Genomic DNA, 26,564 nt, shown 5'->3' with positions numbered 1-26,564 from the left:
TACAATTTAAGATGGCCACTGCCCTACTTTAGACTCTCACCGTCTTTTCTTTGGGACCATGGCAATAGCTTCCTAATTGGTTCCCTACCAGTCTTATCTCCCTCTGTTCTATTTTCCACACTGCAACTAGGATTACTGTTTTTTAATACAAAATCTCATAATTCTTTACTGCTTGGAGTTCACAAGAGCTTCCCATCCATCACTGGTAGGAAGTATCTAAAACTCCTATGCAGATCGTACAAAACTCTTCATGATCTGGTCCCCATGCATAAGTTTGGCCTCATTTCTGGACATTCCCCACCCACCATACACCCTAAACTCTAGCCTCATCAAAATACTGGCAGTTCTCTGCAAGGCAGTACAGCTTTGTAACACATATTATTAGAACACAATACATCTACAGACTGCTTTTCAAACATATTATCTCATGTGTGTGCTGTTGCTTCCTGTGATCAGGGTGAATATGAAGTGCTTATTTTTGTTAACTGATCACTGCAAGGAAGAGCAATCAATAACTAGCAAATCACTGATATTTTTGCCAGTGTCTGACTGACACTTTTATTGTGAATAATAATTATATTTTACTTTTTAAGTATTTGGAGTAACGAGAAGAGAATGTTGACCAAGCCTAATTCCCACCTATGGAATATAAGAATAAAGTTTGAGGGACTTCCCCAGTGGTCCAGTGGCTAAGGCTCCACACTCTCAATGCAGGGGGCCCAGGTTTGATCCCTAGTCAGGGAACTGGATCCCACATGCTTACAACTAAGAGTTCGCATGTTGCAACTAAAGATCCTGCATGCAGCAGTGAAGATCCTGCGTGCCCCAACTAAGAGCCAGTGCAGCCAAACAAATAAATATTAAAAAAAAAAAAAGAATAAAGTTTGAACATACTGGTAAAATTCAACACAAAGATTTCCAGTAATTTACTGTTATTAATTAAAGCAAACCTCTTACTTAAGATAACCAGTTAATCTCAAAATAAAAGTATAAGCAGGGCTGTAACAAATGTATTAAATGTCCTTCTCGTTCTATGTTAGATTTTTAGCCTTGGTTAACTGTTCGGCTTTAAAACTAGATGAAAATACTGACATTGAGATACTTTATTCTTACAATCGTCAAGTCACTAAATAAAGCCAAATATAGCGTCACATTTCAACAACTTTCATTCTTTTTACTTTAATATTGACTGATTACCCTGCAGAATTATCACAGTTGACTAGCAGGTCAAGGCAGCAAGACTACAAGAGAAACAAAACAAAAACTGGACTTCTTCATGTCTACAGTGGTCCAGATATTATAATTACTGAACAACATCTAGACAGTGGCAGCAAAAAGACCAGGTAATGTACACTATAGGTCTGAAGACCATACGTATTAGTATTATGCTCCACAGTCTGGCTACATGCTCAAGAATACAATACAGGACCCCCAACAGGAACTAACAAAGGTCTGGTTTTAATGTAAACTCACTCTCCTCTTACCTGATCCTCCAGGGGTTCTGTTTCCTGATAAGCAGATCTAAACTGTAAGACGATAATATCCCAAGGAGGTTCTGGCACTGAGCCCCAGAAATCCTTAAAGCAACAGACACGTCTAAAAGAAGAAAACCAGACCACTCACTCGCTTCTCTATTCTCTTCTCTGACTCTAGGGAACACGAAAATGCCTTGCCAAAGAGAAGATATAAAATTCCTTCTGAGGCAAAATGTTTTTAAATAGAGATGGTCTGCTGTTGATTATGTCATTCCCTGTCACCTGGAACATTTTGGAAGACTCCTTGGAAATGACCTCTGGGCCAGACCAAGCTATATGTGGGCTGGTGAATCCTTTCTATTTATGGAGGCTGAATAACTTGGAACCTCCTAGAGTGACTAACAAAAATGCAAATTAACTCACAACAGGACAATAAGGTTGCATCACAAACCATTTTTAAAAATCCAGAATGTGGGAAACTATATGACAAAATTCTTTAATAAAATAAACTATAATCAAAAATTAAAATGAAGGGCTTCCCTGGTGGCGAAGCGGTTAAGAATCCACCTGCCAATGCAGGGGACACGGGTTCGAGCCCTGGTCCGGGAAGATCCCACATGCCGAGAAGCAACTAAGCCCGTGCGCCACAACTACTGAGCCTGCGCTCTAGAGCCTGTGAGCCACAACTACTGAAGCCCTTGCGCCTAGAGCCCGTGCTCCGCAACAAGAGAAGCCACCACAACGAGAAGCCTGCACACCGCAATGAAGAGCAGCCCCCGCTCGCCGCAACTAGAAAAAGCCCACGGGCAGCAACGAAGACCCAACACAGCCAAAAATAAATTAATTAATTTTTAAAAATTCAAATGGAAATGGAAGGAAAGGCAACTTATCAATTAAAAGCTACTTAAGAAACATATTAGCTGAATGCAATGGGTGCCGTTTCTTGGATCCTGATTCAAACAAATCAATTGTTTAAGAAATTGAGACAAATGGCAGAAATTTTGAACACTGACTAGTTTCTTGATTATATTAAGGAACTACTGCTGCTTTTTTTTAGGTGACAGTAATGGTACTGTTGTCATATATAAATAAAAGGGAATCCTTTTTGTTTTCTAAGTCGCTAGAACCAGAGGATCTACAAAACGGCAAAGGGAGGTGGAACGCAGGAACCAACTTAGCTTTCTACATCTTTTTTTTTTTTTTTAACTTTATTTATTTTTGGCTGTACTGGGTCTCCGTTGAGGTGCGCGGGCTTCTCATTGCGGTGGCTTCTCTTGTTGCGGTGCGCGGGCTTTCAGTAGTTGTGGCATACGAGCTCAGTAGTTGTGGCTCGCAGGCTCAGTAGTTGTGGCCCACGGGCTTAGTTGCTCCGCGGCATGTGGGATCTTCCCGGACCAGGGCTCGAACCCATGTCCCCTGCACTGGCAGGCAGATTCTTAACCACTGCGCCATCAGTGAAGCCCAGCTTTCTACATCTTAAATTGAGTGTTGGATACATGGACATTTATTGTATTGATCTTTATTCATTTTTGCAAATCTTAAATACATTATTAGGAAAAGGTCAAAAAGCCAAAGAATGCTACCTGGATTTGTAGTTTCAGAGCCTTTCCTGTTTTGAGGTGCCATTTCTGACTGTAGAGTCGACGTCACATAGGATCCAGGGAGGAGCTCCCTGAGCAGTCCCAGCTGCAGACAAAATCCTCCCAGCCCCTTCACATCTCACAGAGCACTGGTGAGTAGTGCGGCGAACATGAAAAAAGCACAACTACCAATAACCATGTGACCATATAAGTCACTCCTGTTCTTCAGTCACCTGCTTACCTGAGGCCTGCTATGGCACACTGGTTAAGAGGGTGGGCTTTGGAGAAAAATAGATGTGAGTTTGATTTCCTGTTCTATCACTTAACAGCAACATAAACTTTAGGGCAAGTTTCTTAACCAGTTTGTACCTTAGTTTCTCCATATGCAAAATGAGGATTACAACAGCACCTTCTTTATAAAATTGTTCTGAAGATTAAATAGGAATGCACTTAGTACTATGACTGGCTAAAATATTAGCTGCTGTTATTATATTATTGTTGTTGTTTTATATTCCTTTCCCTTCATTTGAATTCAGACTGCTAGTGAAACCAAAGACATATAATTATAATTAATAATATACTTAATGCTATCATATTGTTGTAGGAAAGAAAAAGAGACATATCTGATTAGAGTAGAAAATAGGGACATGGAAGTAAATTAGAATATATATGGACAGTCTGGATCAGATTCGAGGGCCAGGTAACAAGTGTCAAGCAGTAGAATAATATAAGCAAAATAATAGTAAAGTAGTATTTCAGGGCCATGACTCAGACAATGGTCTACACAAGATAGACTGGGTCTATGGCACTGGGCTCCAGGACAGCATTTTGGTGCATTTGTGGCAACCCAGTTTTTTTTTCTTTAGCACCCTACAGAGTGCTATTTCATATGACTGAGCCTTGCTTTACAATAAAGTGACCAGGTATATGCAGCATGACTATTCATCATGACAATTCTGAACCAGATCCAGAAATGAGACAGAAATGCCAAAGGTTTCTGCATGGCTGGGGATGGGAGGAAAGAATAAACTAGAAAGCGGGAGGACACGGGGTGTGAGGCTGGGAGTTCAGCACAACTCGGCACATTCACTGCAACTTTTTCTGCTGATGGGACAGATCATTTATCGTAAGAGAATCAATCACCTCATGAAAACAATGCAGAGTGTGTGCTGGGCCCAGAACCCACGGCTAGAACGTCAGCAGTGACTATTCTCTCTGGGGCCCTACTCCCACCATGTGCTTGTCAGCAACACAGACACTCACACGCCACTTTCAGAAACCACAGACCCCACAGGAGCGGCTAAAACTGATGTAGAGAAATTAGCTCTGTGGCTGGGTTGACAGTTACGCTTACAAGGTGAAGGAAGAAATGGGGACTCTACTAGTTTATTGAACCCATGCATTTAAAGGAGGCTAAGAGAATTTTCTTCCCTTATCCCTCCCTTAAGAGTTCCCCTCTCTGTATCACAGAGCTGCCTCCTTACAGACTGACTCATTTTGTGGGTTCCATCTGTTGAGGGCATGCTATGTACCAGGCAAGGCTAAAAGGTGCTTGGGATTTATCAGTGAATGAAACAAAGGTTCCTGCCCTTGAAGAACTTCCTCCATGAGGGATGGGGAAGGCAGACAACAGCATTTTAGGAAGTGACAGGTGTTTTGGCAAAATGAAAAAGCAGGGTGAAGGGATGAGGAGTGAGGAGGAGAGGGCAGTTGGATATTGAATCTACCAGCTGATAAGAATGTTACCTTAAAAATTCTGTCACTTCCTGCAATTTATTACAACACTCCCTCACCAGTCATCACACTAGCAGAAGGTGATTAGGGAAACAAGACAACAGCATTGGGTTTATTTCAGGGTCAAAAGAAAATAAATACAACTATTTTCTTCATACTTTTTATTTTCTGAAAGATGAATGCAAATGTGGTCTAAAGAAGGAAGGTGCTAACTGAACTGAAGCAAAGTGACATCAAATAGACTTCTCCCCTTCCTCTCCTCCGAGCTAGTCTTCGGTCTGCTGGCATGTGGCCTATGACTTCTGCATACTCTGAGGCCGGGCTGCCTGGGCACTCCCACACAGCCTGTTCGAAATGTCCAAGTCATCAGCAAACTGTAACCCCAGCCCTATAAGCTAATCATATCTTTCTTATTGCTTTTTTTTGGAAGATCAATCAAAGCAAGACAAACAAGAGTTGATGGCCTAAGGCTGAAAAAGGAGGGGTGATACACAATTATATAGCCCAATGTTAGGTGCATTCTCCTCCTCCACAAAGTAGCCCCTCTATTCCCACCCCCCCAAAAAAAGATCAGAGAGAGAGAAATAAACACTTTAACAGGGGTTGATGCTAAAAGGTAGGATTAAAGATTTGCATTTCTACTTGCAAATTTTCTACAATTAAGAGGTATAATTTTTATAATTCGGGGAAAATAGTTAAAAAAAAAAAAACAAAAAAACCCAATCATGAACCAAAAGAGATAGCCCTGAGACTCTACTGCACAACACCCTGGCAGTTATGGCTGCTAAAGAGCTACCTGCTGAACCGTGTCAATATTTTGTGAGATATACTTAGGTGAGATTTATACCCGGAGCAGAGAGTGATCCACAGAGTAAGGAAACTATAATTTTACATATCTTATATTTACAATCATGCTGACGACTACAGTTATGCTGAATATGGCACTCTCATTCTTCACAACAGCTTTTTAAATTCTGACTCAAAGCAGGAGGGAAAAGCTGATCTAACGGTGAAATAAGCTTATATTGGAATTGTGAGATGTTTACCATAAATTTATATACATAGGGTTCAAAAATATTGAAGACTTTTATTAATCTTCTTATGCTTGAAGCTTAAGCTTAGCTTAGGATTTTGGGTTGCAGCCTCCTGATGCCATCTTATTTCTTTGGAGACAAATCCTGAAAGAGTATTTGACAAGGCTTAATACCCATTTATGATGAAAATGCTCAGTAAACTAGGAATACATAGAGGAGAACACCTTAACCTGACAAAGGTACACCTACAACCTAAAACAAACATTACATGAAATGGGGAAACTTTAGACTCATTCTCTTTAAGACTGAGAACAAGACAAAGATGTTCACTAGCATAGCAACTGTTTTGACACTGTCCTGGAAGTTCTGGTCAATGCTGTAAAGGAAAGATAAATAAGAAGTATAAGGATGAGAAAGGAACAACAAAACTATCACTATTTTCAAAGGATATGATTAACTATGGGGGAAAAGAAACAACAGAAAACAGGAGACTATTTGAATAAGACAGTGAAGCCAGGCTGTGAAATACAAGATCAGCTTACAATAATCAATACCTTTTCTCTTAAACTACCAAGAGCTAACTAGAAAACAACAGTAATAGAAATAGACATGATTCACAATAGCAACAAAACTATCAAGTATTAGAAATTAATTCAACCAAGAATATACTCTTAGACCTTTATGGAGAAAACTTTGAAGTTCTAATAAAGGACTTAGAAATGAACTGATGAAGTATTTAGGGGTAAAGGGTCATGATGTCTGCAACTAATAACTCAAATGAGTCAGCAAAATGCACAGAACTGAAGAGAGGGAGTAATGAAGCAAATACGGCAAGATGCTAACATCTGGTGAATCTAGGTAAGGGATGTACAGGAGCTCTTTGTACTAATCTTAGAACTCTTCTGTTAATTTTAAATTATTTCCAAATAAAACAAAAATTCTGAAAAAAATAAGCTGAGTAAATGAAGAAACACATTACATACTCTTGAATGAAGTAAGTTAATATCAAAAAGATGTCAAGCCTTTCCCAAATAATTGATAAACTCAATGTAATCCCAATAAAAATTCCTCAAAAAATTTGAGGAACTTGATAAACATATTCCAAATGTTATATGGAAAAATAATGGCACAGAAGTAGCTAAGAAAATTTAAAAATGAAGAACAGAGATGGGGCACTTGTGCCAGTCATGAGGATGTATTACCAAATCACTGTAATAAAATCAGAGCAATAAAAAACAGAGCAAAGGGCTTCCCTGGTGGCGCAGTGGTTGAGAGTCCGCCTGCCGATGCAGGGGACACGGGTTCGTGCCCCGGTGCGGGAAGATCCCACATGCCACGGAGCGGCTGGGCCCGTGAGCCATGGCCGCTGAGCCTGCGCATCCGAAGCCTGTGCTCCACAACGGGAGAGGCCACAGCAGTGAGAGGTCTGCGTACCGCAAAAAACAAAAAAAAAACAGAGCAAGAACTGACAAACTAATGTAACAGAATAGAGGCTTAGAGCTAGACTGGTGTATCCATGGGAACCATATAGGAGAAAGAGGGTACCACAATGTAATGGAGGAAAGCATGGGGTTTTTGGATATGTTATTGGAAAAACCGGCTCATTAAATGGAGAATAATAGGGCTGGATTCCTATCTAACACCACGTGCAATGTGGGCTCTAGATGAATTAAAGAAATGACCTACGGACTGGGAGGGCCTTCTTAAACAAAACTTGAAAAACTCTAAGCCAAAGAATTTATTTACCTGATTACATTGAAATTAAGAATTTTTCTTGATGAAAGGACAACAAAGACAAAATTAACATACGAGAAGATATCTGCAAAGTTACTATAAGTGAACATCTATAAACTGTCTTCCACAAGTCAACAGCAACACAGATAGTAACTCCAATAGAAAACAGGCTAAGACAGGAATAAGTAATTTACAGATGAAACTATATGCGTAAGAGATGCTCACAATCATCAGTAACCAAAGAAATACAAATAAAAATGACAAGGTATCACTTTGCACCTATGAGATTATAAAAGGTGGAGAGCTAGAGAAAGCTGAGTGCTGGTTGGGACATGAGGATACAGGACCCCTCGAACACTTCTGGCAGGAGAGAGAGTGGTGCAGCCATTGTGGGGAGGAATCTGGCACAGTTTGATCAAATTCAGGACATGCAAGCCTATGACGCAGTGATTCCCTTCGAAGTGTATATCCCACAAGTATATTACACAGCTTTATAAGTGGACCGGTATGAAGATGCTCACTGCAGCAATGTTTGTGGTGGTAGGAAGTAGAGACAACCTGAGTATCTATCACACAGAGAGGAGATAAGTAAAACTGTGGTTCACACACACAGCATGGAATATAATGCAGCATTTGGAAGCAAAGAATTAGATGTACATGTAGAAACACAGGTGTATCTTAAAAACAGTACTCAGAGAAAAAAGAAGCAAAATGAAATACATTACAAATTAAAATACATATAAAACAAATATCCCCACTTTGCAAGATCCTATACAGACAAAAAGAAACGTTACATGTGTTCAAATGAGCATCTGTGAAGCATGAGGTGAATGGGAGGAGAAGGGAATTAAAAACAAAAGAAATCTTTTAGGCTCCTTGCATGTTAAAAAAGAATTCAAATGACCTATGATAAAAATAAAATTAGAATTGTTTCCTTCCCCTAAGTTTCCAACTTTCCTAACAACAAAAGCAACTTTGGTTGCCAGCTCTGTTGATGAGTAACAGCTTTTCATCCTTTTTCAAGCAGGAAGGGAAAAATTCAGGGATCAGCAGAGTACTAAAGGGATCAGTGGAAAATAGTCACGAATCAGTGTTTTTGTTCTCATGACCTGACAACCTGACTGAAAAGACCCCACTACCTCTTGATTAGGAGTGATTCAGCTCAAGACACGTTGCTGGCGTCAAGTTTTCATGTCCTTTGAAACTATTTACTTTCAGAACCTCTTCATATACAATCCTTTGGCCCCCTCACAGTGATTCCACACTATTTAAAATCTAAAAATTCTAGAGCTAGAGAGCACCTGGTTATTCTACAGATGAGGAAACACAGGCCAGAGGAGGACTGCGGTTTAGGCTCACACAGCTGGTATGAAAGGCAAGCTCTTACTGACTGTGCCCTTGTCCCCCTTCTGTCTCTCTGGCCCAGCAGCCAGAGTGATCCTGTTAAAACATAAGTCATCAGAAGTTTCTCTGTTCAAAACCCTCTACTGGCTCCCCCCTCACTCAGAGGAAAGGCCAAAATCCTTACAAAACGGCCTACACGGCTGTGCCCCTCCCCACTCCCACCACCTCTCATCTGCTGCACTTTCCCCTCGCCCACGTGGGGACCGCCTGGCCACTGTGACCTCATCATCCCTCACACATGCCAAACATGCTCCTACACCAGGGCTTGGAACTTGCTCATCCCTCCGCCTCCTGCTCACTCTCTCATTCCTCTCAAGTCTTAGATCAAAAGTGATTACAGTAGAGGCCTTCTCTGACCACTGTGCACTTTGTGCGTACTCCCCCGCCCCACTTTTTTTCTCCCTTACGCCTCCTTCAGGTTCTCCACAGCACTTACAATCATGTGACCATGATCCATTCACATATTTATTTCCTGTTTGCTTCCACACCACCAGAATACCTACTGCATGAGGGCAGGGCTTTGTCTGCTTTGTTCACAGCTGTATCCCCAGCACCAAGAACAGATACAGGTGCTCCATGACTATTTGTTGAGCCTTGGTTTAACAGCTCTTTCATCACAGAGCTGATCTGTGATCTGATTTCATGACTGCTACTTTAGACCTTTCTGCCTTTCCAGGCAAGAGACTGATATCTTATAATTAGCTCCTGGCCAACGAGGCTAAACGAGACTAAGTTATCCAATCTTGAAGATTAGTTTATTCAGATGTTTTCCTAAGCAAGGCATAATAAGAAACTATTTAATATTAATTGAATTTATGTTTAAAACTTTTCATAAGTATTCTGAATGAATTTTAAGGATGCTTTAGCTGAAGATCAAGAACAATTGAGAATTTCAAAGCAGATAATCTTGTAATAATGCTGTGGGGTAGGTAATACATTAACCGACTTCAGAAACAACAGAATAATAAACCCAGAAAAAATTCAAGCCTTATACCTGGCAGTGGGTATGCAAGCCTCCATTTGCATTGTAGTTTAATTGCTTTTATCATTTAAAAAAGTTCCCCAAATTTAAAAAGTACCTGTAAGCTGAACAATCACTGAAGTGTCTGAAATTTGAGAAATCACTTTTTGCTTATTTAGCCCAACCTTGATAAAGTGAATGGGAGGGTTGAGAAGAATAATGCATTTGAAGATTCACTATGCATTCTGCAGAAAGGGTTTCCTTCTGAGGCAGAGAGAAATGAGTTTACTGGCTCTGGAGGCTTCCTAAATTGCAGTCTCCAAGTTTAGGGAAAATAAAAATCTAAACACATTCCATTTAACCCTTTTTCAGAACGAGAGCCTCATGGAGTCTTGCACTATGTTCTAAAAATGAACACCCACTCTTAGTTTTTAGGAGATCTAAATGACAATTCAAGAATTATGATTTATCATGTGCTTTAAGAGGAGAAAAAGTAGTGTAAGTTCAATCAGTGCTTGAGAGAAGCTCTGAATTGCCTCTTTCATGTGGATGAAAAAGGAATGTGAAAGGGTCTCTCGAAGTAAGAGGGACCCTAAGAAGAAAGGACCCAGAAAAGAAGAAACAAGAGATGGGAAAGGCTCTGCTTTGGGGCTGCAAGACAAAATAACTTGAACATATTTGGACAGATTGTCTATGAAGATTATTGTATCTCAGTTGAAAATTCACACAATATGAACACTGTATAAAAAACATCTTATCACATTTTCTGAGGCAGAATGTTCTCGGCTTATTGCAAAAGTTATCTGTGTGCTGCACAGACGCCATCCCCAGGCCAAATTTTAGCTATTCTCCACCATACACAAAGCACTCTATTCCAGTCTCTGACTTTAATGAATTTAACACTGAGGTAATTTGAAAAATCTCTTTTCACTTATGTTAGCTCAATAATGATAAAGTGACTGGGAGTGTTGAGAACAACAGTGAATTTGAAGATTCACTATGCATCACGCAGAATTTTTTAAAAACATGTTTTCTCAAAACTTTGTGTCGTTGACACAATGGGTGACATATGTTTCAAATTAACACGTAAAAATCAGGGAACTTTGGAGATGGAAGGTAGTCTTAGAGATCCTTTGATTCAATAATGTAGAGAAAAACAGGTGCTGGGGATAAACTAACTTGCTCATCACCTGGAATCTATTCTATGCTACGAAAGTAATAAACGCAGCACCAACTCTAAGAAACCACACCTGTATGCTGGCAGGTACTTCACTTTTCAGTATACAACTACAGATTAATCAGTTCTGTAACTTCAGCTATACAAACACGTGAAGCTAAACTATGCTCAAACGCTAAATATTAGTGCTACCACTGGCTTGCCACATACCACAGCATCGGTGATTATGAAAGTGTTTAAACACAAGACGCTCATATGACTATAAAAGAATTACTGTAAAAATAGACCTAAAGGCAAGTTATCAATTACAGAATAATGTTGTGAGTGCCCTTCATTATTATATCAATATAAATGACATAGACAATAAAGGATAATGAGATTCCATTTAAAGTGGGTTTTTTTTCATTTAAAATTTAACTCTATACACCATGCATTCCCCACAGCACCTAATTTGCAGCAGACCTGGCCTGTTTGTAACCCCAATATTCCTTTATTCAACTGACAGCACTGACATCCTTTTCAAGGTTAAATACTCTGAGAAATTGATGCCTGGTGGACATTAGTACCTGCGGCAGGAATGCAGGTGTACAAAACTCCACCATAACCAAACTTGCATCTCTAGCCAAACAGGTCTTACTCTTGCTTCGGTAAGCCATTCCCCCCTTGTCTCCCTGACACAGAATCACGGACTCCTATTCCGACTGAATGTGACTCTGTGCAAGCCAGAAGAATCTCTTCATCTGTTAAAGAAGGGGGCTGGACTAATGCTGGATTCTTTTCCAGCTTTCAAATTCCGCCTCATTGCCGGAGTGGCAGGGTGGTGCAGTGAAAAGAGCCCTGGGCTTGCCTGACACCATTTAAAAAGCCCACGTCTGCATCCCTCTGACTGCCGGCCCCCCGGCCTCCAACTCCCCGGTACCTCCCTGGGCCCGACTGACCTGGACCGGAGAACTCCGACGAGGGCCCGGCGCCCTGCTGCCCCTCGGGGGCTCCCGGCCGGGGCAGCGGCCGTGGCGGGGCAGGGGCGGCGCAGGCCTGGCCGCCCGGCGCGTTCCTCGGGGCGCGGGTCCCTTCCGCCCGCCGTCCCCGGACAGCGACCCGGGCTCCCCGCCCGGCCTCGCCCGGCCCCTGACCAACTCTCCGCCGCCTGGCGGTCCCTTGGCGCAGCGGGCAGCTACGACCGCCTCTCCCAGGCCCGCTGTCACCTCCGCCCCTGGAAGCGGCGGGCGGGTCAATCCTGCGTGACTCAGCGTGGCGGCCCCGCCTCCGGACTCCCGCCCAAGCTTCCGCCTCGCGCGGCCCGCGCGGCCCGGGGGCGCGACGCTCCTTACCCGCGCGCCCACCCCCTCAGACGCCCGCCCAGCTCTCGCACTCCTTGACGGCCCGCCTTGGATGCGCCCGCCCCTTTACGTCAGAGGGGGCGGTGCCCCAAGACCTCCATTCTGGGAAACTGAGGCACCTGGCGGTGCGGCGCCGACCCTGCTAGGGCAGCTCGAGCGTTGGCTGCTCGTGGAGAGTTCAGTTCTACGTGCAGCTCCCGCTGATCGAAACCTCCTTTCCTTCCTTGCCGATCCCTCAACCGCCACACTCCCGCTCCAACCTAGAAAAGGGTTAAATCCCATTTAGAGAAGCCGCATGCAGTTCTTGCCTGTGGTGCGGTCCTCTGTGCTGCCCGGAGGCAGTTTCCTTTATCACCTCACAAATACTCGGCGTTCACTTCGGTCTGTTCATTTTTTTCTGAGGAAAGTCTCTCAGGACACCTTTGAGAATTTAAGAGCAACGAACAGCAGAATGCAAGAACTAGGCAGGGCTGAGAGCACGCTTTTAACTCGTTCGTGAATCCTCGCGGGATTCCTTTTGTGTATTAATCGCCTCAAAGTCACACTGCTTGGTTTGTTGCTTGAATTTCTGTGCCTAGTTTCTGGGATCTACCTGGGGGATGCTGAAGAAGATGGAACAAGTCTGTCACTGTGAACGTATAACAGATAAACCTCTACAGATGGTCCCCACCTAAAACTGTTGGACTTAAGATTTTTCCACTTTACAATGCTGAGAAAATCGTAGGCATTCAGGAGGAACCACAGTAGAATTTTGAATTTCAATCTTTTTCCGGGCTGGCGATATGCTCTAGGATACTCTCTCCTGATGCTGGGCAGCGACAGTGACGCAGCTCCCGGTCAGCCACAGGATCAGGAGGGAAACCACCGATACACTTACAGCCGTTCTGTACTCATGCAACCATTCTGGGTTTCACTTTCAGTACAGTACTCAACAAATTACATGAGATAACCAATGCATTATTGTAGAATAGGCTTTGTGTTAGATGATTTTGCCCAACTGTAGGTTAATGTGAGTGTTCCGAGCACGTTTAAGGTAGGCTAGGCTATGATGTTGGGTAGGTTAGGTGTATTAAATGGTTTTTCGACTTAGGATATTTTCAAATTACCATGGGCTTAACCCCACTGGACATAACCCCACTGTAAGTGGAGGTATTTCAAATTTTTCATCAGCTATTTCTCCTTTCTAGTGGTGCGTGTGTGTGTGTTAAAATACATGTAACATAAAGTTTATCATTTTTAACGTTTTTAAGTGTATGGTTCTATGGCATTAAGTACATTCACATTACATCACCACCATCCATCTCCAGAACTTTTTCATCTTCCCAAACTGAAACTGTAATCATTAAACGTTAACTCCTCATTCCTCTCTCCTGCCAGTCCCTGACAACCACCATTCTGCTTTCTGTCTCTATTAATTTGACTACTCCAGGTACCTCTTGTAAGTGGAATCATACAGTGTTTGTCTTTTCTGTTTGTTTGTTTGTTAGTTTTTGCCGCACAGCACGGCTTGGGGGATCTTAGTTCCCTGACCAGGGATCGAACCCCCGGCCCTTGGCAGTGAAAGCCTGGAGTCCTAACCACTGGACTGCCAGGGAATTCGCAGTGTTTGTCTTCTGTGATTGGCTTATTTCACTTTGCATAGGTTCACAAGTTTCATCCATGTTATAGCATGTGTCAGAATTTCCTTCCTTTTTAAGGTAGAATGATATTACCTTGTATGCACATACCACATTTTGTTTATACATTCATCTGTCAATGGATGTTTTCCATCCAACGTTTGCTTCTACCTTCTGGCCATCATGAATAATGCTTCTGTGAACATGGGTGTACAAATATCTGTCTGAATCCCTGCGTTCAGTTCTTTTGTGTATATACCCAGAAATGGAATGGCTGGGTCACATGATAATTCTATGCTTCATTTTTTGAGGAACTGCCATACTGTTTTCCTCCTTTGCTTTTTGATGCATGTGCACATTGTGGGCAGAAAACTTTCTGGTAAAATATCAATATTCTGGATTTCGACAAAACTGTCAGCAAATGCTTCATTTGCCTGTAAGATAGTGACTTTTCTTCTCTCAGTAGTAAGTAATTAACGTTACAAATCCATTGCCTTTATTTTTGAAGATACTGTTCCTATTTAGTTAACCACAATTTTGTTTGTGTTCTGGGGATATATTTTTCAATGGTTTTTGGACAGAGTCAAGTATGCCACATGAGGGAAGAGGGGTAAATTGGGTGATTGGGATTGACATATACACACTACTATATATAAAATAGATAACTAATAAGGACCTACTGTATAGCACAGGGAAATCTACTCAGTACTCTGTAATGGCCTATATGGGAAAAGAATCTAAAAAAGAGTGGATAAATGTATATGTATAACTGATTCACTTTGCTGTACACCTGAAACTAACACAACATTGTAAATCAACTATACTCCAATAAAAATTTTTTTAAAAAGTATGCCACATGAAAGCAAAATGAAATTAAAATCAAGCATTTCATTTAAAAAAGAAAACAACTGGGAATTCCCTGATGGTCCAATGGTTAGGACTCCACACTTCCACTGCCGGGAGTCCGGGTTCGATCCCTGGTCAGGGAACCAAGATCCTGCAAGCCGTGCAGCATGGCCACAAAAAAAGAAAAGAAAACAACTTTGGATGTCTTAATGTACACCCAGCCCGACTGGGACCTGTTTCTTTTACCTAAAAGAGTCAGTTTCAGAATGATCTGATTACTGAATCTAAATCTTTGGAAGTGGGTTCTTTGGTGGGTACACTAAAGTTTAAGAACCACTGCCCTAGGGCATCGTGAAGATTCTGAATCATCAAAATAATATTCTTTCACTCATCAACAAAGATTTACAATGTAACGTTTGCAATGCGACAAGCATCATGCTGGATGTTTGGGATTCAGCCTGACAAGGACAACCGATAAGCACCCTGCTCTCATGGAGCTCACATTCTAGAGTGCGGTAACAGACAATAGATAAACAAATGGTAAGCCAAATAATTACAGGGTATGGTGAATGCTGCGAAGGAAATAACCTAGATGATATGATAAATTAGATCATAGAGAATTAAACCCTAATGCCCTAGGCATCCATTGTATGTAACGAACTAACGTCTCTCCCACGCAAGGGGAATGGTACAAGTTATACACAGTCCTTGAGAGAAGTGAGTACAGAATCACTGTGTTCTGTGGTTTAGATGAGGATCTGGTCTGATAAGGGCCAAAGTAAGAAGTGGAAACCTTTGGATATAGTGGTTGGTGGTCAGGGAAGTCTCTGGGGATATAACGTTTACTTGCGACCAAAATGATGAGAAGGAATCAGCCATGTAAAGAGCTGAGGAAGTACCTTTCTAGCGGGAGAAACTGAAGGTGCAAAGCCCTGAAGTGGAAAACAACTTTCTCAGTTTCAGAACAGAAGAGAAGGCTGTGTGAGAAAGAAAGAAAGTACTGTGGGATGAAATTATAAAACAAACAAGGGTGAAGATAATCCTGGGCCTGATGGGCCATGATAAGGAGTTTGAATTTCATTTTAAGTCAATGTATTGATACATTGTAAAATATCCTCAGTTGAAGGGACTGAAATGAAAAGGATCAAAAGAGGTAAATGTATGTGGAACTTCTTTGTTAGCAATAATAATAGTATCTGCGTGTGCGATATTAAGAAGTTTGTTTTTTTCCCTGGATGATCCTCAATAAACCCAAATCAATTCCTGTGCATTTTGATTAATCTCATTGATCAAACTTATTTAGGCATGTCATCCTCTGATCTCACGTCTGAACCTAAATCCAGCGTGTTAGTACACACTCAAGTATCCATCGCTGTTATGATGGACTGCGTCACTAACAGTGTCCATGGTTTTGCTGCAAATCAAAGGCAACTCCCCAAGGTTTCCCTCTGGAGCAACTTAGTGGTAGAATATAGAAGGCATAGGTTTAGTCTTCTATGTCAGAGAAAGAAGAGAGCACTTGGAAACACTAATAACTATTCATTAAACTGGTGCCAGAATGCAGCGGGACAGAAAGGAGGGGACTCTAGTTGAGTGGAGGAAGGCAGGCTGGGGGAAGTCTGGTTCTCCCTTGGGGAAGGGAGGAGTCCAGGGTGATTTTTGAGAGAGGGTATCTGTCTAGTGGACTTGGGCGGAGGCAAGGCCAGGTCCTAGAAGAAGACAATGGAGGCCATTTGGTTCCATTTAGGAATAGACCCTAGCTGGCAAAAGTAAAGCCAATTCCCGTTTTGTAAGGAAGTTCTGAATTCAAAAAAAGGACTGTATCATGTTTATCTTAAGGGTTGTTCTTATATATTAATATAGTGTTTCCTAGGGGCTTCTTCTCTTCCCATCTGCTTGCAGAAGCTTGAAATTGGTTTAATGAGGAACAGGAAATTCTTTCATAATTGGAAGTAAAAATCAAACTGGCAAACAAACAAATCTACCTTAAAATGCTAATGCCTAGTTGAGGTAATATTTTGGAAAAAACTCATTCTCTTGTGTATCCATCAAAACATATTTAAGTGACACTACCAGATCTCTTCCTATTTCCATGAGGAGACAAGAAAGACAGAAGATATTTGGGAATCTAGAAGGAGATAGGGGAAGGAAAGAAAAGGGAAGCTGAAATACTGAAGACAAGTTTATAGTAAATGTTTACTGAGAGCTAGCCTTATGTTAAGAACTTACCATATATTATCTTTTTTCTTTTTTTTAAGATTCTTTTTTGATGTGGACCATTTTTTAAAGTGTTTATTGAATTTTTTACAATATTGCTTCTGTTTTATGTTTGGGTTTTTGGTCTCGAGGCATGTGTGATCTTAGCTCCCCGACCAGGGATCAAACCCACACCCCCTGCATTGGAAGGCGAAGTCTTAACCACTGGACCACCAGGGAAGTCCCTATTTTTTTTCTTTTATTAATCAGAAAAAAAGTTATTACCCCAAGAAACAGAACCTGGGTTCCCCCATTTGAATAGAATCAATAATTCTTGAAAAGTAATTTATAAACCATCTTTATTTTCTTTCCCAGGTTGTCTACAATAATGAAGAAAGATAATCAAGGTCATCATTTCCTTCTCCAAATAATATTGGTTGTTTTTTCTTAGCACGTATCATGACAACAACCCAGCAAGTAATTGTTATCTTTAGCTTAAAAATGAGGAACTGAGGCTCCCTGGGGTTAAACAGCTGGCCTAGTGCTTTCCACACTTCCCATACTTTAGTCATTCCTATACCACTTTTTGCCATAATCTTGCACTCTCAGAAAACCATCACAATAGTTCTTGACTAAATGGCACACCACCTTTATAACTTTTAAAATATTTTAATTTAAATTTACTCATTTCGCTTTTTAAGGGAAATTTTGTACCACTCCCATAAACGCAAAACCAGTATATAGATTGTAATTAATAGGAGGTAATCTTTAAAACAAATACAATGAAAACAAAATGGTTACTTTTTAAAATGTTTTTAGTTCTTTTATTTATTTATTTTTAATTAATTAATTAATTTATTTTTGGCTGCATTGGGTCTTCGTTGCTGCACGTGGGCTTTCTCTAGTTGCGGCTAGTGGGGGCTACTCTTTGTTGCAGTGCATGGGCTTCTCACTGCGGTGGCTTCTCTTGTGGCGGAGTACGGACTTTAGGTGCGCAGGCTTCAGTAGTTGTGGCACACGGGCTCAGTAGTTGTGGCTCGCAGGCTCTAGAGCACAGGCTCAGTAGTTGTGGCGCACAGGCTTAGCTACTCCGCGGCATGTGGGATCTTCGTGGACCAGGGCTCGAACCCATGTCCCCTGCATTGGCAGGCGGATTCTTAACCAGTGCGCCACCAGGGAAGCCCCCAAATGGTGATTAAATTCTAATTCTGAGCTTGAGGGCTACTCTCCATTTGTTAAAAAAAACCGAAACTAGTCAGTGTTAGAAAGTTAGAACCAAAAAGAAACTTTCTCCTTGATACATTCAGGAAGATGGAAAGAAATTGTTAAAAGAATAACTTTCTAGGTAATTTATTGCTTGATCAGAACATCAAGCAAAATTGGCTCATGCACCACTTGAGTTGTCCTAAAGAATATTTAAGTACTACTTGTGATACTTTACCCATATTTTGGGAAATACCTGATTTGCCCAAGATAACAGAGCTTGTAAATGACAAAGCTAGGATTCAAACCACCATCTGCCAAAGTCTTTCTTTCCACTGTGCAATGTGGGCTCCCCACTCAGTTTCAGAACTTTTCTCTGAAGCGGCCGTGTTTTTCTTCTCTTGGCAATGTTTTATCCTGGTGCATCCATGAGACTTAGTGACATCATGACCTTCAATGTCCTTCCTGAAGATGTTCTGGGAGCTATAAATCACACTCCAGAGGAAGGCTGACTCTTGTGCGGCCTGGTGGAACTGTGCTCTTTTGATATGACACTGTGCTTCTTTAACACAGTCTGGGAATGTATTACCTGCTTAAGGAGCTGGACCACATAGCTGTCTCTTAATGAACTGTGGTCAAGTTCATGTCCGTCCTACCCCCACCTCCTACATGATATATATCTGTTTGAAATTAGTGTAAAGTGTTTCACATAAAGGCGTCATCCAACTTGAAGCTGTACTAAGTCAGGTCTATATTAGTCAAGCAAAGTAAGGAACTAACGAGGACTATGATTCAGTCCTCTGACAGGGCTGATCTCAGCCACTTCACACACTGTTGTAAACATTGTCCACCTCTCCCTCTCCTCACATTAGCTGAGTTCATCAAAGGCAGAGACTAGTGGATTTATCTTTGTGTCCTATTGCCTAGCAAAGTGCCTGGCACATAGGTGTGTCTGATAAATGTTTGTTGAATGACTGAGTTCACTTGAGTTAAGAGTCATAGTAAAATTATAACAGTGCTTGATTTTAATAAAATTGTAATGTTCTTTTGTTGTTATTGTCCATAATCATCCATTCTTTTTTATTTGGTAACAGTGTTTTGTTTTTTTTAAAAGACGGGAACCAACTCTCCTACACTGGTTTCCCATACCCACCCTCTGCCTTCTGGGAGTGGGCATACAACGCCAGATTCACCAATCAGAGTCACCATGATGGTTTTTGGGACAGACATGTCACCCAATTTGTGCTCTTGAGAGTCAGGCCCAAGAATCAATAGTTTGTTGCTAGGCTGGTAGAATACAAGCTTGAAGCTGCTATGAGTCATCTAGTCCTGCAAGGGAGCACCTGTGTGAGAAGGCAGTCGCCACTGAAGACAATGAAATCAAGAAGTGGAGAAAGATTCCAGCCCACATAACTGGGGCACCTGGATCCAGCCGTGTCCGAAAACCCTTCTTACAAATTTTTAGTTATTTGAACCACTAACGGTCCCATCTTTAAACTACTGGTTCAGAAGTGCTAGTCTGAGATGAAATGTTTACTGTTCCCTAGCAAAATGAGAAAAATAATTTCATTGATAACAGTTTTTTTTTTTTTTTTTGGTGGTATGCGGGCCTCTCACTGTTGTGGCCTCTCCCGTTGCGGAGCACAGGCTCCGGACGCGCAGGCTCAGTGGCCATGGCCCACGGGCCCAGCCGCTCCGCGGCATGTGGGATCTTCCCAGACCGGGGCACGAACCCGTGTCCCCTGCATCGGCAGGCAGACTCTCAGCCACTGCGCCACCAGGGAAGCCCGATAACAGTTTTTAATTCTGAGATTATATCTTTCTAATTTTTGGCATTAGAGAGTTTATGAATTCATGGTGATGGTAGATTGCAATTATATTTTTCTAATAGTCCTTAATAGAAAGTTAGTCTAAAATAGAAAGTTAGCAGACCCTTTATCTATCCCTCTGTCTTAGTCTGCTCCAGTTGCTATAACAAATTACCAAGACTGGGTAGCTCAAACAACAAACACTTATTTCTCACAGTTCTGGAGGCTGGGAAGACTGAGATCAGGATGCCAAGCATGGCCAGGTTCTGGTGAAGACCTGCTTCCTGGCTTGGAGATGGCCTTCTTGTAGCCTCACGTGGCAGAGAGAGTGAAAGAGCTAGCTCTCTTCCTCTTCTTATAAGGACACCAGCGCCACCATGGGGGCTTCCCCCTTGTGACCTACTGACTTTCCAAAGTTTCCATCTCCAAATACCATCACATTAGGGCTTCAATGTATGAATTTGGGGGGGACACAAACATTCGGTCCATAGCACCTTCCATTAAAGAAATTTCTTTTTAAACTGTCTGTGAAATAAGTCTGCTATAAACTACAGTGTATGTAAAATACTATATTTGGATATACAAAAAATAATAGAGTTGTGATCCTTTTATTTCTCAGTTTATTTGTACTTCAACTGAGTCCAGAAAGGATTTAAGGAAATTCACTCGACTCCTTTGATCTAATGCCCAGGATGGACTCTTTATTCCAAAGGCCTCATGTGAGACAATCTGAAAGGAAGTCAAAGAGGCCTTTCCTCCCTCCTCCTGTGGGGTAGGCATGGATCCACGTGATGGTTTTATCTGCCTGCTCCCTGGGGCTGTGCAATAAGAAGCGATGTGTCAGCAGAAATAGGCACCACCCCTGAAGGCTTCTCCTTAGCTGCTGGTCACCCATGTGGCAATGGCTCCAGGTCTCTTGCTTCTAGGTGAAGCCACATCCCACATGCAGCAGGGCCCTTGATGGAGTGAGGGCAAAGGTGCAGGGAATGTGTGGGAAGTGAAGAGAATGAAGGTAGGAGAGGGAAAGACCCATGAGGGGAAGGGGCGTGGGCAGGAACAGTAAGTGCAGAGGGGAGAAATAAGAGAAAGTGAGAGGGGAAAAAGCCTTTATACATAGTGGAATTTAACTTTTGGGAGGAGGGAGAGAAGTGATGTTTGCTTAGGCATTTGCCCAGGAGGAATGTTTACTCAGGCTTAATAGCCAGAATGAAATTAGTGTTAAAGTTGAAGTGAAGTAATATACTAGGCAGACGGTGGGCATGACAGTGTTGGTACAGGGTATGTGTTGGGAGTCTGTATTAGACAAATCATCGTACCACATATGTGAAGATGATGCTCCAGACACATCAACTTTGACTTCTCCCATTCTGATGGCAGATTTGTCCCAAACCAGTGTGTTCCACTTTTTCAATCCTTGTTTTTGAGATGGCTGGTCTTGTTAGGGGCGTTTTCTGTGGCCATGGAAAAAGTGAATCTTATTGGCTCACTTATGACTACACTAAATGTGGTCTGGATGCTATGCTGTGTCTTGGACCTATGCTGGGTTAGGCTTCTAGGATGTTAGATCATAGATTGGGAAGCTAAACACACAAACACAAACACACACACACACACACACACACACACACACATCCTTAGACCCAGGAGATGCAGCTGCTCGAAGCAGCCAGGCTCTTTCCTGCTGCAGGGTCCTTGGCCTTGCTACTCCTTCTGCCTGTACTTTTCATTCCTATTCTTTGTAAGTCTTTATTTTTCTTATCCTTTGTATCTCAGCCCAAATATCACCTCTTCAGAGAAGTCTTCCTTAACCATCCTATTTCCAATAGATCCCCTGGCATTTCCTCTCTCAGTACCACTTCTCAGCTAGTAATTCTTTTTATGTATTTGTTTAACGAACTTGTTTTATTCTTTGTCTCTCCCTCAAACCCTCAGAATCCAAATAGGTAGGAACCATGTCTCTCTGGTTTACCACCATCTCCCTGACTCTTAACACAGATAACACAGGGTCTGATTCATAAAAGGACTCAACTATCTGTCAGGTGAATGAACTGCTCTGAATCCATATCTTGGGTCTTTCGCAGATAAAAACTTGACACCACTGTACTGGGATCTTTTTGTTTTAGAATAAAATTTCCAACTGGGAGAAATTACGTTTGGCTACTTAAGAGGGCTCCTGTTCCTGCTTTTCCTTCGAAGTGTCCTGAAGGTGGGTAGAAAAGTTCAGGATGTTACACACTGTTTATTGATTTTCGCTCTTTGGGAAGGGCAGAAGAGCCTCCATTTAAAGAAGAGTTCTGTCTACAGCGTCTCTGGACAGGCTTTAAATTTTCTCTTGCTTTAGTATTTGTGCCAGTGGTACATCTCCACAATCCAGTACCAAACAATTTGGTGCAAATAATGGGAACTACTGTAAGCAAGAAACTACAGTTATCCAAAGGCTGAAGTCCCTGCTGTCAGAGACATGTACTCTTGAACTCTTGACTATACCAGCCATCTTATTTAAAAAGAGTTGTATGGTTCTGTTTTTCCCTGTTCTTTGTTTCACATACATTCTATATGAGGTAGAAGCATGGCAGCCATACCACTCCGTAGGGTGATCACAATGGGTTATTTGTGTTTTATTGGTTTATATCCTAATTTACAAAACAATTTGAGATAGTTTGTATATTAGTTTTCTATTATTGTGCAACAGCTTAGCATAAATGTCGAGGCTTCAAATGGCATGAGTGTATTATCCCCTGGTTTCTACTGGTCAGGGGTCTGGACATGGTTTAGCTGGCTCCCCTGCTGCCATCTCACAAGGCTGCACCCAAGTGTGGGCTCAAGCTGCTTCGAGCTGTTGACACAATCCATCTCCTTGTGGGTCTATAACTGTGTCCCCATTTTCTTGCCAGCTGTTGCCTGGCACCACTCACATCTCCTAGGGGCTGCTTCTCTTCACAGGCAGTTCACAACCTATCTGTCTGCTTTCTTCCTCCCAGGCCTGGGAGAGAAACTCTCTGCTTATAAAAGGCTGGTCAGTTTAGGTTAGGTCCACCCAAGATAATCTCCGGTTTGATTAGCTCAGAACCAACTGGCTTGGAACCTTGGTCACATCTGCAAAATCCTCTTGCCATATAGTGGAACATAAGTAGGGGAGTGATATCTTATCACAGTCACATCCACCTGCAAGGGGAGGGATTATACAAGGGCAGGGGTCATGGGGACTCATTTTAGAATTCGGCCTACCAAGGTTTATAATAATAATTTTAAAAATGCATGCTCAGGGGCTTCCCTGGTGGCGCAGTGGTCCGCCTGCCGATGCAGGGGACACGGGTTCGTGCCCCGGTCTGGGAAGATCCCACATGCCGCAGAGCGGCTGGACCCGTGAGCCATGGCCGCTGAGCCTGCGCGTCTGGAGCCTGCGCTCCACAATGGGAGAGGCCACAACAGTGAGAGGCCCGTGTACCATAAAAAAAAAAAAAAAGCATGCTCAAAACTATACTAGATAAAAGAAGAAAAATAGTAAAAGAGGAGAGGATGAGGAAAAAATATGAAAATAATTCTGGAATTATTCACTCAACAAATATGTTTGCTGTGTTTATATATACCAGGCACTGTTCTGAGTGCTGGGCAGAGTAAAATGAAAAGGTAAGGTAATCACAGCTTACCAGAGCAGAAACTTCTTCAGGCACCAGTACCAGGTCCAACAGTCATTAGGTATCATCCTGTCTGAAAATTGGAAATTCTCCTATCTAGTCACATGAGGAAAATCACTGTGTCAAAAAAATCTTCAATCTGGAAGGAAAAGTGCTAGGAAGAATATGGAACAAACAAAGACCTTCCAGCACATGAGATTTAAAAAAAAAAAGAGAGAGACAGAATAGGCTGGGTTCAGCTCCTCGGGATCTGCCTCACTTCCAAACTCCCCTTTGCACCCCTAAGTCCATGATGTCCCTGTCAGCCTCACTGGTTTACAATCGACTAGTTTGATGAGTGATAATCCTCTGAGGAGGGTCCAGGGCAGGAGCTGCCTTCCCCTCCCTACTGAGTTATGAGAGTCTCGCCTTTAATTCCAAGTGAAGGTAGATATTATTTCCATTTCTTTTTTCCATATGAGAACCATGATTCAGAGAAGGTAAGTTACTTGTTCAAGGTCATGCAGCAAATAAGGAGCAGAGCTAGGATTAAAACTCAGGTCTGTCAGAGTCCAAAATCCATGCCTTTAACTACAGTATTCTACCCCTTTGGGAAACATTATCTATCTAGGCTGGCATTTTGTACGGAAGACTTCCTCTTTAAAATAAAATCCTAGACATAAAATAGAAAGGCTCCTGCCCAGGAGAATGCTGGACTCAAAGTTGGAGGACGTTCCTTCTTGTTCGCTGAATCCTGCCCTCTCTCTCCGCCATCAGCTCTGATTTCACATCCTTCCTCCATATTGAGAAATTTTTGTACAGTCACGGCCAGACCCTGTATTTTCCATATAATATTCTGTCCGTATTATCACCTCCTGCTTGGGTGAATTTTACTCAGGATAGCCTTTAAGGTTTGGTTGAAAACCTGCATCTCCTTTAGTGCTTAAAATCCTCAGGATGGCAGGCTGGGAGGGTCTGAATGAGATGGCTGCAAATCTTGAAGAGGGCAGTGAAGCCATCGGAGGCTGACAGGAAGCCCTCTGGGTAACTCATGAGTTGCCTGGTGGTCCCCACCCCTGTTGCCCAGCCCCAGTTTGGGCCACCTTCTCACCCGGCTCTCAGCAGCCTTCTCACTGAGTCAGCCTTGCCGCTGCTCCAGCCAGCTCTTGAGGCCGCAGCCAGGGTGATGGCTCTAAATCTGATTCTGTTGCTCCCCTCAGTGGAACCCTCCAATGGCTCCTTGTTCTTCTCAGGATAAAGTCCAAGCTCTGTAATATGGTTCAAAGGTCCTGCACGGTCTCGCCCCTCCCCACCCCACTGGCCTCTCGGGGCACCTCACTCACTCCCCCTGTGCTGAATTTCTTGCAGCTCCCTAAAGGCCGCCCTCTCCAGAGCCTCCAGCCCTCGGTACTTGCAGTCCCCTCAACCTAACTCTTGCACCCCATTTCTCTCCCCCTGGCCAATGCCTATTTATCCGACCTTATTACATGTCACCGTAGACTTCACGAACTCTGATATGCCTTTCCTGATCTTCCCAAGACTATGGTAGGGCCCTTCGCACAGTCTCCCCATCCCCCTGCCCCAGAGTTCACTGCCTCACAGCAATTATCACAAGGCAATGTAATGACCTATTTGTCTTCCCAACTAGGTCACGGCAGCCCTGAGATAATGAGCTGTATCTTATTTCTCTTTGTATTCTCTGCATTTATTGAGAGCAAGGACTCAATGAATGTCCCCTGCATGAATGAATGAGTAAATGAATAAATAAAAGCATACGGTTGGGCCAGAGAAAGCACTGTGACCATACTTTGCAAACATCAGCTCTGCTAAATGGCTATGTACGAGGGAAGGTGAAATCAAAGTAAGTGATATATTCAGACAATCTGGAAAAATCGACTGCATATGGCAACCTCAGGCACAAAGTCTCACTGAATTGAAAAGAGCCCCCCCAAGTAGCTCCTTCTTTCTAACAATAAGAAGGGAACCAAGGGATACGGGATTAAAATTGGGAAGAAAGGAAACATCACCTGAGGAGAGGATTTCCTTTTTAAATGGGAAAAGGCATATTTTTCTTCTGTTTCCCTTTTAACCGCAGATTGAGAGATTGCTCAAGTGACAGAAGTAAATCATGTGTTACTCCTGATCTTGAATGGCCTCCTACAGAGGGTGGACTGTCACAGCTAGAGCACCTCTTGTTTTCTGGTGGGTGTGGGAATACTTGCTGAGAGCAGCTACTTTGCTCAATGTTAAGCAAGGTCTGGGTGAGTTAGAGGCTGGGGCGCCAGTGGGGGAGGCTGACAAGGTGGGGGGAGGTAGAGCAAGTCGGGGGAAATGGAGCCTCTGCCCTGTCTCGCTGAGGCTCCCTGAAATGGGTGATGATGGGTAAAGAACCCCCAGCAAGCCCTGGGGACAGGGTACTTGGGAACCCCAGCATGCCCAGTGGAGGTTTATGAACTTGACTGATGTGTGATGAAAGACTACACATGCCTTCAAAATCTTCAGTGACGTCTACTTTGCTTAATAACACTTTTAGTACAAATGGGTTCGTTCTGGAGAACTCAGTGGGGTGGAGAGTGCTGTCCTGACCCTGGCACAGGGTCAGGACACAGTCATTCCACAGGGGCATCTGCATTACACTTATACGCCCAGAAAATGTTTGAAAGATGCATATTATTTAAAATGCCCATGTATGAAGCAGTGGGACTAGGTATTTGTGTGTGAAATCCTTTTCTTAATAAGAAACTATTGGCTCTTGTTGAAACAGTCCTCTGGGATTTCAGAAGAATTGGTCACCTGGTCTTGCTATGTAATGATGGATCATTTCAGCCTTTCAGCCATT

At 42.5% G+C, this 26,564-nt stretch overlaps 1 protein-coding gene across 1 annotated transcript in view; it reads right to left on the bottom strand.

Moving 5' to 3' along the window:
* The window catches only part of DNMBP (dynamin binding protein), a 110,727-nt gene extending 98,353 nt beyond the window's left edge, over nt 1-12,374 (bottom strand). The window contains exon 1 of the mRNA XM_060034269.1: nt 12,038-12,374. The gene's annotated coding sequence lies outside the window, so the exon portion shown is untranslated. The remainder of the gene's footprint in view (nt 1-12,037) is intronic.
* Between the last annotated feature and the right edge of the window lie 14,190 nt (nt 12,375-26,564).

This window comes from Delphinus delphis, chromosome 16 (genome assembly GCF_949987515.2).
Source record: "Delphinus delphis chromosome 16, mDelDel1.2, whole genome shotgun sequence".
NCBI classification, from domain to species: Eukaryota; Metazoa; Chordata; class Mammalia; order Artiodactyla; family Delphinidae; genus Delphinus; species Delphinus delphis.
The sequence above is the reverse complement of the archived record's forward strand: the minus strand, read 5'-3'. Positions and strand labels throughout refer to the sequence as shown.